Below are 19,574 nucleotides of genomic sequence, written 5' to 3'. Positions count from 1 at the left end.
ATCCTGTCTTTGTTGCATCTTGGGGCCAAGTGGGACCACAGCTGATGTGCAGGAAATGGAGGCGATGTGGGTAAGGGCTAAGTTGATGGCAGTAGAGGGGAAGCTCCAATCTTGGAAGAAGGAAGACATCTCAGATGACCTGGCATGGAAGACCTCGTCCTGGGAGCAGATGTGACAGAGTCGGAGGAATTTACAGAAAGGAACAGAATCCTGGCGGGGACAGGGTGTGAAGAGGTGCAATCGACCAATCTGTGGGAGTTGGGCAGGTTTGTAGAAATGATCTCTGAAGACCTTGTTTCCCAAGATGGAGACAGCGAGATCAAGGAAAGGGAGAGTTGTCACAGAGGCACCAAGTGAACATGATGTTGGGTTGCAAGTCAACAGCAAAGTGGATGAAGTTGACGAGCTCATTCTAGCCTCACGAGGCCATTGCCAATGTACCATATTAAGAGTTGAGGAGCCTTGCCTGCAAAGGGTTGCTACAAAATGGCAGGCATAACTGGGACTCACGCGGGTACCTCTGGCTATCCCTTGGAGGAAGAAGGATGAGTCAAAGGAGAAGTTATTGAGGGTAAAACAAGTTCTGCCAGGTGGAGGAGGATTGGTTTTCACATTTATTGAGCGATCCACATTTAGAAAGTCAGTCTCTATTACAATTGTGCATTGTGTACTGAGCTAACTCATTTGCATTAACTCTTTTTAACTAGGATTCCCCTGGACGCAGCTTGAATTGATTTGAAGGTTGTTCATCCACGCATGCTCCATGTAAGATTATCCATGGCTCCCAATGAGTGATGATTAATATAAATAGACGTGGCCTTCATTTGACTGTGTCTCCTGTTGTAACATGCTGAGTCACTTCTCTGAAATTTTAACACATTTATACCTTTCCCATTTCTAAGTTTAGTTCATACAGTTTGAAGCTCTCCAGTTGTCCCTAACTTTCACAAAAGGATTCTTAGGAGTCTGCATTTAATTTAGAATATTACTCATTTCGCATTCCAACTTTGTTTTTGCATGGGGACTTCCTAGGCATGACCCAAAACTTTGCACCGAGATGACCTGGGTGGCATGGTTAGCCCAGCAGTTAGTGCTGTGCAATTACAGTGCGTGTGATCTGGGTTCGAATCCGGCTCTCTGTACATGTCTGCGTGGGTTTCGTCTGAAAGCTCCAGTTTTCTCCCACCCTCCAAAAGGTAGGGTGTTGTAGATTAATTGGTGTATTTGGGGGCCATGGGCTTTTAAGGCTAAAGGAGCCTGTGACCATGCTGTACATCTAAATTTTAATAAAACTTAAAGACTCACTTTGGTGTTACCGAAGTACTGGTCTTGAAAGTGCAGCTGTGAAGCTACTTGCATGCCTGCTTGGCCAAGTATTTGCTATTGAATTCATGGCATGAAGGCTTCTCTTTACATGGGACATTATACTGAAAAGGCAGATGGTCGACTTCACAGATGTTTAAACGTTGACAGATCATCTCTCTCCATGGATGTTGCCTGACCTGCTGAATCCTTCCAGCTTCTGTTTGTTCTCTCAAGATTGAAGGATCTGCACTCTTTATTTTTCACCTCTCCACACACATACACACACACACACACACACACATACACACACACACACATGCACGCACTGGCTCTCTTATTCTCTCTCTCACTCTATCACACTCTCAGTATCTCTCTCATTCTCAGCCTCAGTCTCTCTCTCTCTTCCCCCCCCCATCCCACCTCCACTCTCTTCCTCTCTCTCTCACACACACTGTTCACCATCCATGGAGACGAAGTACAAACTTTGAGTAAAATATAGTTCACACAGTGCAAGGTTATCATCTTCCACCATCATGCAGGAGCCTGATAAGAGCAGGAAAGAAAACGTCCAATATCTGGAGATTGCCAGGGATCTTCTGCCTGACAGAAATGGGGGGGAGGTGACTGGAGTGGGACAGGCCCTCCAATGCGCCTTTCCCGAGGCACCTCGGTCATCAGAGACGGAGGCGCCGTGAGTGCCTGCTAACTCAATTTCTCTTTCTACAGATGCTGCCTGACTGGCTCAGAATGGCCAGCATTTTCTGTTTTTATTTCAGAATTACGACATTACCAGTGGAACATTTTCAAGGGCTATGCACCCAATATCGATGAATTCCCTCAGTTAGCACCTGACCCAGTGTCTGGACAAATAAACATATTTTTGCACCTCTGGGTATGCAAATCTAATTAATAACAAGCATCACTTTGGAAACAAGATGATTCACACCAAGTGACTCCACGTGGAGTGAAGAACATGGTCTCGGTGACTGACCCATTAAAATCTCCTCAGCCTGAAACCATGAAGATCTTGCCGACTAATATTAAAATCTTTATTCTTACTGGACACACTGCTGTTTTATTATGACACGTGTGCTCATGGGCAATTCACTTCAAAAGAGCAATTTGCACTCACTGAAATCGACATCATTTATATTTTACATCAGAAATTCCAGTCCCGGGGGGCGTGGCAAGATGGCGTAGAGGGCAGATGTGCGATCCCACCCCTCCTCAGCCAGTTTTCTAAGTACCCGTCTTTAAAGTTTATCTAAGTGATTAAAAATTGTATTTTTATTTATTTTTGGGAACATTAGTGGGTCATATAACATAACAATTACAGCACGGAAACAGGCCATTAGGCCCTTCTAGTCCGCACCGAACCAAACACCCCTTTCTAGTCCCACCTCCCTGCACAATGCCCATAACCCTCCATCTTCTTCTCATCCATATACCTGTCCAACCTTTTCTTAAATAATACAATTGACTCTGCCGCCACTATATATGGTGACTAATTTAAAAAAAACGAAAGCTCAATTACAGAGGAAATTACCTTTTAAAAGTGCTGAAGAATTGAGGCCAACCTGTCCAGCTGAAGGCACGGAATTGTCGTTTGGAACCTCCAAGGCACAGAGAACTCCTGCCAGGCTGAGTATTACACCGGCGCTTACCTTGTCTCCACAAGATGGCGGCGGCATGATGACGAACTCGGCCGGAGTTGATTTGTGTGTTCGCATTGTCGGACATGTGGACAACCCAGCTTAGAGAAGAACCCTTGAGCCCGGGCTGCCGTCAGGTGGGCTGGGGTCATGCAGAATGGCGTCGGAAGCTGCCTCTGCACAGTCCCTGGCTTTTCCGGGCATGTGCAGTGCTTCAAGGATCCGTGAGTTATTGGAACATGTGTGGGCCGTCGGGTGTGCAAACCCGCAGCCGCACCGGGAAGGGCCCGACAACGTTGGAAGAAGAGGAAGATTTACCTTTAACGAGCAGTTCGCGGGAACAATTGGAGGTGGAGTCTAGAGAAGGTAGGCCTCAAAATATGGGATTGGAATCTGGAATGGAGTCTGTTTGTAGAGTCTTGGAAGGGATTGCCTATCATATGGACAATATGTCTAAACAAATGACTCAAGGATTTCTGGATGTGACAACTAAAATATCTAATATGTCTGAAGATATATCTACAGTTAAGAGGGATGTCAGTAAATGTATTAAATCAGTGGATACAGTGCAAGAAATTAAAAAAAGATTGAAACAGCTTTTTCTGAATGTAAAATTCAAGTTGAACGTAACAAGATAAAATTAGAGAAAGTGGAAGATTTGTTTGTGGATTGGGGAATCCAGAAGAAAGAAATTTATTAATTAGAAAATCAAAGTCAGAGAAACAATGTGAAAATTGTGGGTCTTCCAGAAGACATTGAAGGGTCTGATCCAATAAAATTTTTCAAGAGTTGGATTCCCGAGGTGTTGGGCAAAGAGTTTTTTTCCGGAAGGTTTAGTATTGGAGAGGGCACATAGAGTGTTACAAAAGAAACAGTTACCGGGACAACCACCACGAGTGGTCTTAGTTCGGTACCTGAACTATCAAGACAGAGAAATGATATTACGGTTGGTGGGACAGAAGGGACGACAAAGTCAACCTCCAATAATGATTCAAATAACAGAGTATTTTTTAATGCAGATTTGAGTCAAGAAATTATTAGGCAGCAACGGGAATTTAATTCTGCTAAAGAAGTACTGTGGCGGAAGGGTTATAAATTTGCTTTTCAATATCGTGGTGTGTTAAAAGTTTTTTATGGTAACTTTCAATCTCAATTCTTTGAGAAAGATCATGATGCATTAATTTTTGCTAATTCATTACTGGATTTACAAAGACATGGAAGAGTTTCGCCACCGTCATCTAAAAAGAGGGCAAATGGAAATGGAAATGGGCAGAATGGAAAGAATGGAAAAAATGGAAGGAAAGAGGTTTTAACACAAAGTCTGAATGACATTGAAGATCCAGAACAATCATTGGGAATGGAGTCGTTGGGTTGAATATATTTACAGTACTGGATTGTATTGATGTGAAGGCTGGGTGGGGGGGGGGGGGGGGGGCGGATAGCACTGAAATCTTTGATAGTCATCTGCACTAGTGGGGTTTACCACACCCAGTTTTTTTATGGCTTTACTACCTTTGGGTAGTTTTTTTTTGGCGGAATAATTAAAAAAATAATTATATATACTTTCTTTTAAAAAATATTTAGGGGAGGGAGAGTGGTTTTAATTTACTGGAAGGGGAGTGATATTTTGTAGTAAATGATTATATTAGTTTATAGGGATGTCCAATTTGAAATTTGCAACTTTTAATGTTCAGGGGTTAAATAAGCCGATTAAGCGAACGCGAGTTTTGGCTTTTATCAAGAAAATGAAAATTGATATTGCCTTTTTACAAGAAACACATTTGACTGAAAAAGAACATTTGAAATTGAAGAGAGGTTGGGTTGGGCATGTGTTTTTTTTCTTCATTTAATTCTAAGGCAAGGGGTGCAGCAATTCTAATTCATAAGAATTTGCCTTTTGAGTTGCAAACTATGGAAGGGAATGCTGGAAGGGTTTTAAAGGTGAATTGTAAAATTTTTACTGAATCTTGGACTTTGCTTAATGTTTATGCACCTAACGTGGATGATGAGTGTTTTATTTTGGAAGCTTTTTTGTTATTAAATCGCTAATGAAAATATTTTAGTTGGGGGAGATTTTAATTGTGTCTTGGATCCTTTGTTGGATAGATCCCCAAAAAATATAAAGAAATCAAACATGGCGATACAAATTGGGGCCTTGATGAAGGATTTAAATTTGGTGGAGGGTTAATCCTACAGAGAAGGATTTTTCTTTTTACTCGTCTTGACATGATTCATTTTCTAGAATAGATTTTTTTTAGTATTGGCACATTTACAAGGAAGGGTATTACAGGCAGAATATAAAAGCAGGGTTATATTAGATCATTCTTTATTATTTTTTAATGTAAGTTCAGAAGTGGTACATTCATCTTATAGATGGAGATTTAACACAATGTTGTTGAAAAAACGGAGTTTGTTAACTTTGTTAAAGAACAGATTACTTTTTTTTTGTCTGAAAATGCTAATTCAGTAAAAAGTCATTTTGTGTTATGGGATGCGTTAAAAGCTTATTTAAGAGGACAGATTATTAGTTATACCACTAAAGTTAAGAAGCAGTATATGGCAGAAAGTTTAGAATTAGAAAAGCAAATTGATGAACTGGAGAAGGAATTTCAGAAGGAAGTGACAGAAGATAAAAAAAAGTGGCTTTGACTAAATTGAAATTGCATTATAATATGTGGCAGACTTATCAATTTGAATGTTTAATTAATCGATTAAAGCAGTGTTATTATGAGTTGGGTGAGAGGGCACATTAGGTACTTGCATGGCAGTTAAAAAAGGAACAAGTTTCACGGATTATTAATGCTGTAAAAAAGAATTCAACATTTATCTATAAACCTCAGGAAATTAATGACCAGTTTTATTCATTTTATAAAAAATATATACTTCTGAGGGGAAACAGGATAATGGTTCTATTGATTCTTATTTATCTAAGTTAATGTTATCAGCATTTAGAAGAGGAGGATGTTATGGATCTGGAAGCTCCATTTACAGAATTAGAGATTAAGGCGGCTATGTTGGAAATGCCCAGTGGGAAGTCATCAGGTGATGGAAGGTTTTCGGTGGAATTTTATAAAACATTTTATGAAGATTTATCCTCAGTGTTTGAGGAGATATTACAACAAGTGTCTGAATAGCATGAGTTACCAGAATTTTGCTCTAGTGGTTTAATTACTGTAATCCCGAAAAAAGATAGAGACCCATTGAAAGTGTCTTCGTATAGACCTATTTCTTTATTGAATGTTGATTATAAAATTATAGCAAAAGTGTTAGCTAATTGACTTTCTAAGTATTTACCTAAATTGATCCATGTTGATCAAACAGGTTTTATTAAAAATTAAAATGCTTCAGATAATATTCTTCGATTGATTAGTTTGGTCAATGCATATCAACAGTAGCCCAACTATCCAATGGTGGTTGCGCTTGATGCGGAAAAAGTTTTTAATAGGGTCGAATGGGATTTTTTATTTAAAGTATTGGAGAAGTTTAAATTTGGCCCTTTTTTATTGGTTGGGTTAAAGCTTTATATATCAACCTGACTGCTAGGGTGGTGACAAATGGTCAAGTTTCTTCATTGTTTAAATTGATGCGTTCAACTCGACAAGGTTGTCCATTGTCACCAGCTCTGTTTGCATTGGCTATTGAACCGTTAGCTCAAACAATAAGGCAGAATGAACAAATAAGAGGGATGAGAATTATGGATGAAGAGTATAAGATTAATTTATTTCCAATGATGTTTTGATATATTTAACAAACCCAGAACAATCATTGCCACGTTTGCAGGAATGTTTATTACAATATGGAACATTATCTGGATATAAAGTTAACTGGGACAAGAGTGAAATTTTGCCAGTCGGAGAAGGAGATTATTCAGAGTATAAAAAATTATAAAACTGAAATGGTCTGATAAAATTAAATATTTAGGAATAATTGTAAATACTGAGTACCAATCTTTGTACAAGTTAAATTATGTTCCATTATTAAAAAAAATTAAAGCAGATTTAATTAAGTGGAAAGATCTTCCGTTAACTTTAATTGGTCGAGTTAACTGTATTAAGGTGAATATTTTACCTTGTATTCAATATTTATTTCAATCAATACCGTGTTCTCTTTCAGGATTTAAATAAAGTTATGAGAGAATTTTTATGGAAAGGTAAATTACAACGGGTAGCATTATATAAACTTACTTGGAAGTATGCGTTAGGTGGGCTTCAATTACCTCATTTTCAAAATTATTATGAAGCAGCCCAGTTGAAATTTATTAGTAGATTGATGGATTTAGACCATCCCCCGAGTTGGGCTAAAGTTGAGATGGCTTGTATTTCTGAAGTCGAGGTGTATCAATTTATATTTTGATGGAATGTATATTTGTTGAGGGAATATAATATGCCAATATTAAAACATCTATTAAAACTATGGATTAATAAAAATAAGATTTTATGATCAAAAGGTAAATTGTCAATTTTAACTCCATTATATAATAATCAGCTTATTTCTTTTTCAACATTTAATAGTCATTTAAAGAGATGGGATTCTAAAGGTATAAAAGCATTAAAGAATTTTTTTGTAGAAGGACTTTCTTTCTTTCAATCAATTGAAAGAGTGTTTTGATATTGCTGAAAATTCTTTATTTGTTTATTATCAACTTCGATCTTTGGTGAAAAATATGTATGGTAGAGAGATGATGTTACCTGTATTGACGGAATTCGAGTCTTTGATTTCTTCTATACCAAATAGGGGCTATATTTCTGTTATGTACCAAGTATTACAAGACAATATGGATAAGCCAGAATGGGAAAAGTCTAAGCTTAAATGGGAAAATGATTTAGCTTTTGTTTTTCCTGAAGATTATTGGGCAGATACGTGTCATGATAGAGTTACTAAATTGACGAATGTGCGGTATGGAATGGTTAATTATAATTTTCTACATCAGTTGTATTTAAACCCAGAGAAATTGAAAAAAATATGGTTTTAGTAATTCGGATTCTTGTTTTAGATGTGGTGTATATACTGGAACCTTTTTACAGGCTGTTTGGTCTTGTGTGCATGTACAACCATTCTGGGATGAAATTAAGTTAATTTTGGAAAAATTATATAATTTTAAGTTACCATTAGATCCATCTTTTTTTTAAATGAGTTATATGATTCCTTTAAGGGGATTAGGGTTGGATACATTTCAAATTGCATTTATATATTTAGCATTGTCTGTAGCTCGAAAATGTGTAGCAAGTACATGGAAAGATAATATAGTGATTAATATAATGCGATGGCAGAATGAGTTGAAAGCTTGTATTGTTATGGAAAAAATTACATATAATCTGCATGACAATTATTCTTTTTTTGTTAATAAGTGGTTACCATATTTGGAATATATGCATTTAGATATATTTTGATTTATTATATACTTTTAGTTTCTGATCCTCAACATTCATTGGAGCGACTTCATCTCCAACATCGAAGTACTCGAGATGGCAGAGCCCGACAGCATCGAATCCACGCTGCTGAAGATCAAACTGCGCTGGGTAGGTCACGTCTCCAGAATGGAGGACCATCGCCTTCCCAAGATCGTGTTATATGGCAAGCTCTCCACTGGCCACCGAGACAGAGGTGCACCAAAGAAGAGGTACAAGGACTGCCTAAAGAAAGCTCTTGGTGCCTGCCACATTGACCATCGCCAGTGGGCTGATATCGCCTCAAACCGTGCATCTTGCCGCCTCACAGTTTGGCGGGCAGCAACCTCCTTTGAAGAAGACTGCAGAGCCCACCTCACTGTCAAAAGACAAAGGAGGAAAAACCCAACACACACCCCCAACCAACGAATTTTCCCTTGCAACCGCTGCAACCGTGTCTGCCTGTCCCGCATCGGACTTGTCAGCCACAAACGAGCCTGCAGCTGACGTGGACATTACCCCTCCATAAATTTTCGTCTGCGAAGCCATGCCAAAGAGAAGAAGATATATTTTTAGCTCTCCTTAAGAGAGCTCGCTGATGGGGTTGGAGGGGTGGGGGTGGGATTTGATTTTTTTTTTCTTTCTTTTTTTTAAATATATATATTCAGATAAAATTCTCTTCATGGAATGTATTTTGTATTACTAGTAATGATTCTTCAAATAAATAAAGTTTATTAAAAAAAATTCCAGTCCCATTTTCTACTGGAGTCAATTACACCTTCTGCAAGCCCATCTCCCTTTCCTTTATGAAATCATCCTTTTTTTTGTAAGACCAGAAAAGTTAAGAGCAGAATTAGGCCATTCGGTCCATTGAGTCTGCTCTGCCTTTCAAATCACAGCTGACATAGTGCATGTTTCTACTGGGACAACTCGTATCACCCCGCATCACCTCGCATCACCGCAAATTTTTGTCCCCCGCATCACTGCGTATTTTACGACTACCCGAACTGTTTCTACTGAGTGATAAATACGCGGTGATGCGAGGTGATGCGGGGCAATGCGAGGTGACCAGGAAGTCGCGTATTTTAAGGTCACATATCAGGTCGTTTTGTTTTCCCATCCAAAATGCCCTTCACCATCATTTCCTGCCATTTTGTGATCAAGAATCGCTGAAGATCAAATGTTCAGTTGATACTGTCCGACATATTCCAATGAAGAAACGAAAAAGTTATTATAATGACAGACAAACTTGATATTTGTCCAGGGAAATTACTCCAATTTAACGATACACAAAGGAACAGCAGAGGCGATATGAACGCAGTATAGCTAGCTAGTAGGTAGCTTGTGCAGCATATATACGCAATAAGATAATGTGCTGTGCCGGCGTGTGCACGCGATGATCAACTGAAAAGCGTGGGTGAAAAATCGAGACTTCCTGTACACCGCAAATTCGTTACTCGCTGTGTTTCTACTGAAAAATCGTCTCTTGCATCACAGCACATCGACCACCTCAAAAGGTGGACGACGGAGCACCTCGCAATAGCCGCTACCCGATGTGTTTCTACTGAGTAAAAATTCGAGATGTTACCTCACATCACCGCGCATCACCTCGCATTTCCCCGAATTTTCATCGCTCAGTAGAAACACGGCCATATTTTTCCTCTTAACCCCATTCTCTGGCCTTCTCCCTTTAATCTTTAACATCCTTCCTAATCAGAAATCTTTCAACCTCAGCTTTAAATTTACTAAATGACACAGCCTCCACAGCCTCTGAGGCAATAAATCCTGCAGTTTCACCACCTTCTGGCTGAAGACATTTCTCCTCGTCTCTATTGCAAAGGGATGTCCTGCCCTCTGGTCCGAGAGACACTCTCTTTCCCCTGCCTGGAAACATCTTCTCCATATCCACGCTCTCCAACCGATGGCTTAGTTCAGCAGGGCAGCAGTTAGTGCTGCTGTGTCACGCTCCAGTGCCCCCACCCCCCGCCACAGTTCCCTCCCGACCACAGAGTGCTGTGTCTCCCTCTCTTTTGGGTCTTCCGATTTCCTCCCACACTCCAAAGACTTTCTGGTAGTCTAATTCCCCGTTGTGATTGAGTCCAGGAATCACACACAGGTTGATGGGAAAGTTAAATAAGGGGCGACAGACAGGGAATGGAACTCATTGCCATAGTTGACTGTGGAGGCCAAGTCATTGGGGAGAATAAAGGCAGAAGTAGTTAGACCTGCTAAGTTTAACATAGAATATAGAAAACTACTGCACAGGACAGGCCCTTCGCCCTCAATGTTGGGCCGACCTATACAGTGCCTCCAAAATGTTTGGGACCAAGACACTTTTTTCCTTTATTTGCCCCGTGCTCCAGTTTTAAATTTGTAATCAAACAATTCACATGTAATTAATGTGCACATTCCAGATTTTATTCCACATTATTTGTACCCTCTTTCTTCCTAATGATGATTCAAACTGTTGAATTCGATAATCCTAAGGTTTGGGTGATGTCTCTTACAGTTTTATTCTTGTTTTTCAGCCTCATAACGGGCTCTTTGATTTTCACTGCCACAATTGGCAGCGCAGTTGGCGCAGCGGTTAGTGCAACGCCTTTGCAGCACCAGCGATCGGGACTGTGGTTCAAATCGTAAGGAGTTTGTACGTTCTCCCAGATTTTCCCCGAGGGATTCGGTTTCATCCCAATGTTTGAAATGTACTGGGGGTTGTGGGTGTAAATTGGGCAGCACGGACTTGTGGGCCGAAATGGCTTGTTACCACATTGTATGTCCAAATTCTGGTCTTCATGTTGAAAAATGGTAATGACAGACTCGAAATGTGATCATGAGCTCAGAAGCAAGCCTAATTCACTTAGTCCTGCACCAGTGAAACAATCAAACACACCTGAGTGCTCACAAACACCTGTGAAGCCAAAAGGCCAAAGTGTTATGGTGCCCTGAAATGAGGGGACTATGTATACAGGGTCAAACCAAAATGTATACAAAAAACCTGGAATAAAATCTGGAATGTGCACTTCAATTACATGTGAATTGTTCGATTACAAATTTCAAACTGTGGAGCACAGGGGCAAATAAAGGAAAAAAAGTGTTTTGGTCCCAAACATTATTGAGGGGATAGTGTAGGGATAGGAAAAGAAGTGCTGTTACAATAGTGATGTTGAAGCAGTCTTGGGCAACGAGGGGAAGTTCATGAGCTTGGTTGCCTTTGGACCTATCCTTTCAAGAGTGAACGAAAGCAGTTGCTGGAATCTGGAGCAAAATTAAAATGATCTATGGAAGGCAATGGGGTTTCGATGCTTCAGGTCGAGACCATTCATCAAGTCTTGAAGACTATCGACCTTGAATGCCAACTCTCCATTCCCTCCCCCCCACCCCCCACCCCCACCGATGCTGTCTGACCTGTTGAGTTCCCCCAGCAACTCGGTTTCTTTTTATTCCCTTTCAAGTACGACGTTTTTTTTCACAACCCCACAAGCAGAGGAGTATGAAATTCTCAGTTGCAAAAAAGCCATTTCCGTTGGGCCAATTCATTTCAAAATTCAATTTAAGCAGAAATTTCATGGATAAGAGAAGTTACCTTGTGAAGTCAGGCTATAGATCAGTCACTGAACAGAAGGAAAAGCTTAAGGGAATGAAGGAAGCCCCAAAGGTCACATTGGATTTCCTATTTAGTGCATTGTGAGTTGTCTTGTCGGTGAGCGATCATGGGTACGATGCAAAAAACCTGGACCGTTCAGCTAAAATCCCACCATGGCAATTGCGGAACTTAAATTCAAGCCTTCAGTAAAAGTGCTGGTTGTTGGAACCATGACACGACCAAATAGTTCAAGCAGCCATTCTCAACGGGAGACCATAGGGCACCCGGGGAGGGGGGGGGCAGAGGGTGAAGCACATTTAAGGGTGGTAGGGCACAGACTGAAATCATTTAAAAAAATTATGTAGTTGGTAAGAGAGAAGTATGGAAGAAACCAACTATACCTGACAGCGTCACAGGGAAGGGGGCCCACAAACATTGAGCCGAGTCCTTAAGTGGGGCCACAGCCAAACAAAAAAAGATTGAGGAGGGCTGAGCTACAGCAACCGCTCTCATTTACTAATGTTTTTCGAGGAAGGCGATTAGCCATTGTTATCCAATTGGCTTCATGATGACATCCTGAATTCTAGTGTGATAAAGAACAAAAAATAAAAGTGAGGAATAAAACACGAGAGTCTGCAGATGCAGTTCCTGAAGTAAAAACATAAAGCTGAAGAAATTCAGCAGGTCAAACAGTATACTCCAGAGAGCAAAGATACATAACCAGAGTTTTGAACTGTTGACTTTCTCCAGGATTGTGTTTTTACTCAAATAACGGTGAATTTTTTGTATCCCCAAAAGAATAAATCAATTGTAAATTTTACAAGAGAAGGTTCTTCATTTTGAGTTTAATAATGGCTTGACCAAGTGAAGCAATAATCATTTTGCAGAAGGATGACGTGATTGCATCATGTTTTAAGATGATGCAGGGCTCTTGGTGCAGAGAGGGTTCTCATGAACCAACAGCGGAGCTCTCTGCTGCAGGCAGAACTCCCAACCACCAACGTGGAAGTGGAAAAGTAGAAGTAACTTTTCTGAACATTGGGTGGGTGGGAGGGGAGGAAATAAAAGTGCTTGAGGTACTTCAGGCCAAACTTGAATGAAAGTATGCGCAAACCTACCGACCTTCCCCTCCCCCACCCCCAACCCCCCGCAGCCTCTTTCCCTCTACTTCCTGTTGCAGCTGGTATGAAAGTTCGACAACGGACAAATTTTAACTTGGAAATTTTAAGGGGATCGATGATTTAGGCATCTCACACGAATCTAATCTTTGGAATCTGTCATCAGCCAAGGGCTTGAGGCAAAGTTGCAGCAATCTGCTATTTTGGATCGTTTCGGAACTCCCCTTGATGCAAGATGCCGGCTCCATCTTTCAATATGAATGCAGCCACGTTTCAGGGGAAGCAGTCTCCATGCAGCTTGCCGAGGCAACTTTCTCCTCTGCTTGCTCGTTCAACCTGAACCCCTGTGAACTCCAAGAAACACCCAGGCCTTGGCCCAACTGGTGGGAGCATACCTGGTCTAAAACACCAACCCCACAATCATGGCGACCTCTCCAAACCTACCTTGGCTGCCTGCAGTGCTTACATAGATGGTGTCATTTGGTGGAGATCCTGCTCACTCCGGAGAGTTGGAGCAATCAGAAAGCATCTCAACTCGAATGCAAGGATTAACCTCCAGGGCTGCTTGACTGAACTCATTTCAAAGTCAGTTGTTAAATGATTAAAGTGAGGTAAAGTACTGGTGTAACTGTCATTGTGTCACGAGTCAAAGCACACTCTCCCAAGTAAATAATCCTTCAGACACAAGTAACAAAGCTTAGAACAAAATTAATCCAAGGATCGATTCACAAATTTAAACACTAACCTGCTTTCTCTATCTCTGGCGTGGCTAATTCCTCCTTGGGGACACAGCACAGGCGGCGATAGCAGGCCGGAAGGGGCAGCTGCCAGCTCTCTGGGCTGAGGACTTCCGTGGAGGTGCAAAGGCCCAGGTGATCTGATCGGGAGAGGATGGAGGAAGTGCCTTGAGTCAAATTGTCCTCAAACACTATGGGTCTATAAATACCAAATTAACCGCTCAGACCCGCCACCCCCCCAGAGGTTGCCACGGCAACCAACCAATTTTGCATATTAAAAAAAAACCCAGGCATTAACTCTAAAGGTTGTCATGAAAGTGTACGCTGATGGCTTAGAGGAACAATAAATTCTGGAAAACTCAGGATCCCCAGAGACTGTCATTGGGAAAACTTAAAATTCTCAAGTTTTAATTTTTTTTAAATTGACTCGAACATACCATGCCAATTTGACCAATCAGAAAACACATTAAATGTGACATTACTTCTAATCTGATTACTGCATCTGTCTTCAGATACGTCTTCCTGGAATATGGGCAGTGGTTTTCGCTCACAGGCTCGAAGGCTCTTTCCTTCACTGATCTGCATGGTGTGTCACTGAGAGATAAGACTGCAAAAACAAACTGGCCACAGCCCTATCACTTCTCCCCATCACTGCAGGCACAAGGAGTAACCAGGGTGTGCAGGGTAATTAACGCTGATATGAGTGTCCATACACACACACACACACTCCCCCCCACACACACACACACAATGCTGGATTAAGGTCTGTAGCATAAATTTTAAAGGGGCCTCCAATTGTGTCTGTTGGCACATGTGTGGTAAGGGGAGGGGGGGGGGGGCGGGAAGTACTTAGACTTGCATTGAAATTGTTCCCCTCCTCCCTGCCCCACCCTTATACTCTCCTCTCCTTGCCCCTCCCCTCCTCGCCCCTCCCCTCTCCACCCCTCCCCATCCCTCCCAGCCCCAGCCCTCCCTTCCTCACCTCCTGTCCCCTGTTAAAACAAAACTTACAGCGGTGGGTTCAGTTGGCTCAATGCAGAAGCAGTAGCCGACTTTGTCATCGGTAATCCTTCGCGCAGCCGGAACCGCTCTGTGCTTTCCTAGCGCTGACCATGGCAGAGCAGTTCCTGCTGCGCGGGGGATTATGGGTAACGAAGGTGGCCATTGCTCCCGCCTTGAGCCATCTCCACGAACTGAATGGGTGGCCCGATCAGATGCAAGAGCGCTGAACTCCGGCAGCATTGCATCCCTGCTTCCGCGTCGGGAGTTAGATGGGGGTGGGGGTGGCAACGGATGGCTGGGGCTAGGAGCAAGGCAAGGACAGGGGCGCCCCTCCCTTTAACCTTGATGAAAGGTTATAACAATTTTTGCTACCACCTCTTTAAGCTTTCAGATTTTATTTCCCAACAATTGGGCAGCCTGCAGCGGCTGTTGGATACAACACACCCATAGTCTGTGGTAATAACCCCAACTAATGTTATAATAGGCTAAAATTGCTAACCTCAAGGTTAATCAGGGTTATGAACACAGACTATCAGTGTGGTATCTCATCACCAATGCACAAAGATGAAAAAGAAAATGTTCAAATTCATAGTACATAAACGCAGGAGCCCTTTAAAATGGGGGTCTGTAGCGCTATTTTCACTACTCCATTAATCAGACCCTGAGCACATTTACAAGTTGTCTTTAAAGCACGTTTCGTGCCTCCTTTGGCTCTGAATAACCATTCGTCACTGAAACAAGAAAGAGCAAAGATCAGAATTGCTTTATTCCACACTCTCATGCATTCACATACTCACAGACACACGTTCCCATGAGCACGCAGATATTTGCATATATCGGATCACACACGTGATCATATGCACTTGCCCACAGATGTACGTACACACACACGCTCACACACACACGCTCACACGCTCACACACACGCTCACACACACACACACACGCTCACACACACACATGCTCACACACACACACACACACGCTCACACACACTCACACACACATGCTCACACACACACGCTCACACACACACACACACTCACACACACACTCACACACACACGCTCACACACACACATGCTCACACACACACAAACTCACACACACACGCTCACACACACACGCTCACACACACACACACTCACACACACACACACTCACACACACACGCTCACACACACACACGCTCACACACACACACACTCACACACACACACGCTCACACACACATGCTCACACACACACGCTCACACACACACGCTCACACACACACACACACACACGCGCTCACACACACGCTCACACACACACACTCACTCACACATGCTCACACACACACACACACACGCTCACACACACACACACGCTCACACACACACACACACACACACACACGCTCACTCACACACGCTCACACACACGCTCACACACACCCCTTCTGGACAAATAATTCATAATTATGAGTTCAAATAACATCATGACCTTTGGGAATTTAAAATCAGTTTATTAAATAAACTGTAACAACCTTCAAAAACAAATTCCTCCAATGAATTGTTATAAAACGCATCTGGTTCACTAATATCACCTGGTCTGACTTGCATTTACAATCTCAGTAAGGGATTGGATACATTTCGATTTTATCTGGAGTATCAGAGGCTGTGGGCAGATCTGACAGAGGTTTATAAAAATGATGAGAGGATAATTAGAATCTTTTCATTCTCAGGTTGGACATGTCGAGGGTTAAACAAGAAAGTCTGCAGGCACTGTGATTTACACAGAAATGCTGGAAAAGGTCAGCAGGACACACAGATTTCTTTATGTTGCAAAGATAAAGATACATAACCAACTGAATAGAGGGTATACCTTTAAGATGGGAGAGGGAACCCTTTCCACCCTGCACACAGCATCTTTCAGCTGGAAAGAGATACAGCTTCTTCCCACGGACAGTGAGGAAGCTGAACGACCAAACAAACTGCTCACACTAAACACATCTGAGACTCTCTTATTCATGAGACAATACTTATTTATTCATATAGATGAAATACTTGACCTGTGTATGTATTGTTTGTCTGTATGTCTGGGGTTGTGTCTTGATGTTTTGCACCGAGGACCGGAGAACGCTGCTTTGTCGGGTTGTACTTGTATAATCAGATGACAATAAACCTGACTTAAAGGAAATGTGCAGGGCAAGTTTGTTCCTGCACAGAGTGGTAGGTACCTGGACCAGGTTGTTTGAGGATGGAGAGATGTTTACGAGGCATTTAGATATTCACATGAATGGGCGCAGATAGGGGATAAAGACCACTTGCAAGAAGATGTGCAGTTTAATTTGGCAACGTGGCACATTGTGGGCCAAAGGGCCTGTTCCTGCACTGTTCTTTTTCAGTGCTTTATCCCACAATGCAGATGCTTAATTTCCCTCCATCGAAACGAGCCTCCACAGGTACACACACAAGCCTAGAAATTCATTCTTGCAACATGGAAGAAACAAGAATTGTAAGCACGCCAGTAACAAAGATTGCACAATCCTGGATTTCTCGGTGCCTACTGCTGATGTTCATTTGGGTGTGATAATTTCTTGTTCGCCAGCACGGTTGTTCTAATACACAGTCTCCAAGTGATGACTGCAGTGCTGGGTTCAAGGTTTGCCATCAGTGAGCGGCTCCACCACGTTGATCTATGAGACACCTCTCCCACACAAGGAAACCAGTTTTTACTAAAAATGGAGTCTCCAATGGAACCCAGTATAGGGCCACGTGCATTGATCTCAGCCTGCTGCTCACTCCACACTGCCGACTGGCCCTTCCCTGCCTCTTCAATCATGTGTCAGCAAACTAACACTGCCTTCCCACACCCACTTCTCTGGACCCAATAAGAAGCTGAGAAAAGATGCTGCCTGACATCTCAGGCACTCTTGAGGACCAGATCACCCACACTCTCAACCTCCGAAACTGGATGCTGGAAATGTGAGATTGAAAGGTTAATGGCATTGAGGACTGTAATTTGAGGTTGTGTTGAGGGCAGTAATGAGGCTGTGTTGAGGGCTGTAATGAGGTTGTGTTGAGGAGTGTGATGAGGTTGTGTTGAGGACTGTAATGATGTGTTGAGAACTGTAATGAGGTTGTGTTGAGGACTGTAAAGTGAGGTTTTATTGAGTACTTGTGTGGGAAGAGAAAAAAGTTTGCTGGGTTCAAAGAGCAACAAATCTGGACACAGGCTGAAGACAGGAATGACCTTTATTAAAACACACGTAAGGGGGGGTCACAACAGGGATAACACACACAAGTACTTTCAATCATACAACACAGTATAATCAGTCACTCCTACATGTACACTTCCAATACTAGCAACTCAACAGACTTATAATAACCAAGGATTAATATACACTACCTGCCGTTCCTTGTCTAATGTTAGCACAGTTCCAATGCTATCTACAATATACAGCAGCCCTGATCTGTGTGTAGTGTACATCTTAGCACTGACTCCTCCAGCATTGTCCACAGTTCGCGACCTGAAATGGACCAGTGTTCACCTCAGGGCTGAAGGACAAAAGAGGAAGAGCTACTCCATGCGGTGGACTTGGTAGTGCAGTAAGCTGGAGGATCCGGCCCAGGTAATCACTAGGTGATAAAAGGGGCCAATGGTCAGGTGTGCACTAATGGGTGGGCAGAGTCCATCCTTGATTGTCAAGCAATGCAATCTCTGACTAGGTTCCAGATGGAAAGGTAACGTGACCCTCCACAATCCACATTCCCTCCAGGATCCAGACAGAGAATCCACACAACCTTGCTCAAACCACATAGTTTGCTCTATGACATTGCCTCAAAACACTGAATTTCATGACTTGTTCAGGACAATAAATTCTGAATCTGATTCCCACCAGGTTCCAGATGGAGAGGTTACATGACCCTGCACAATCCACACTACAGGACTGTAATGAGTTTGTGTTGAGGACTGTAACGTGAGGTTGAATTGATTTGAAGGCTGTAAGGTGAGGATGTGCTGACGACTGTAATGAGATGATGTTGAACATTGTAATGAGTTTGTGTTGAGGGCTGTATACCAACGATCCTTTCTCTACAACTCTGCACTGTGTCTCAGTTGTACTATATATGAAATGTCCACTGGGCAGCTCACAAAACAATCTCTGTCACTCACCTTAAACTTGAAACTGAATTTGAATTGTCATGTGATTCACCTGATTGATGCTGGTGAATGTAAATCCAAGTGATGAAATTAATACAGCGTCTTTAAAATAAACTGGACGATAATGAACCTGCTGGATTGTTGTTAAAACCAATCATGTTCTTTGGGGGAAAATGAATCATTTGTTCTTCCCCAGTCTGGCCGATATGTGACTCCAGACACACCTACAGAGTTGGCTCTTGGCCACTCAGCTTGGTTGGTGAGTTGAGCGGGAAGGCCATGAAAAGTTGTGTAATAGATTGTGGACTCACAACTCCTCAGCGAATGAAATAGCCCACATCTACATGTACCTTGGCATGCACTGATGTAGGAAGCAACATTTGTGTCACACAAGTGCCAGTCAATCAATAAGGAAGATTTGAATCGCCCCACATTGATATTTTATGACGTTACGCCATGATGTTCCAAGTAACACTATTAATCAGATTCAAATTATTTCAGCTACTTAAGTACTGGAGCAGCTCAGTTAGTATCCTGTGTATATGACCCATTCCTTGCTTTCTTTAACTGTTTATATCATTTACAATGCAGAAGGCAACAATGCTCTGGGATATACTCCTTCAGCCCAGGTGAACTGAGCTT

The 19,574-nt window shown here is 42.1% G+C and overlaps 1 protein-coding gene across 15 annotated transcripts in view; it reads right to left on the bottom strand.

Moving 5' to 3' along the window:
• The window catches only part of LOC138742714 (muscleblind-like protein 1), a 275,672-nt gene extending 261,605 nt beyond the window's left edge, over positions 1 to 14,067 (bottom strand). For 3 of the 15 annotated variants that reach the window (XM_069897474.1, XM_069897476.1, XM_069897473.1), the window contains exon 1: positions 13,791 to 14,052. The gene's annotated coding sequence lies outside the window, so the exon portion shown is untranslated. Of the gene's footprint in view, positions 1 to 12,328; positions 12,511 to 13,790 lie in introns of all 15 variants that reach the window. The other 12 variants (XM_069897488.1, XM_069897479.1, XM_069897475.1 and 9 more) reach the window with 11 other exon arrangements.
• Between the last annotated feature and the right edge of the window lie 5,507 nt (positions 14,068 to 19,574).

This window comes from Narcine bancroftii, chromosome 9 (genome assembly GCF_036971445.1).
Source record: "Narcine bancroftii isolate sNarBan1 chromosome 9, sNarBan1.hap1, whole genome shotgun sequence".
Classification (NCBI taxonomy): domain Eukaryota; kingdom Metazoa; phylum Chordata; class Chondrichthyes; order Torpediniformes; family Narcinidae; genus Narcine; species Narcine bancroftii.
The sequence above is the reverse complement of the archived record's forward strand: the minus strand, read 5'-3'. Positions and strand labels throughout refer to the sequence as shown.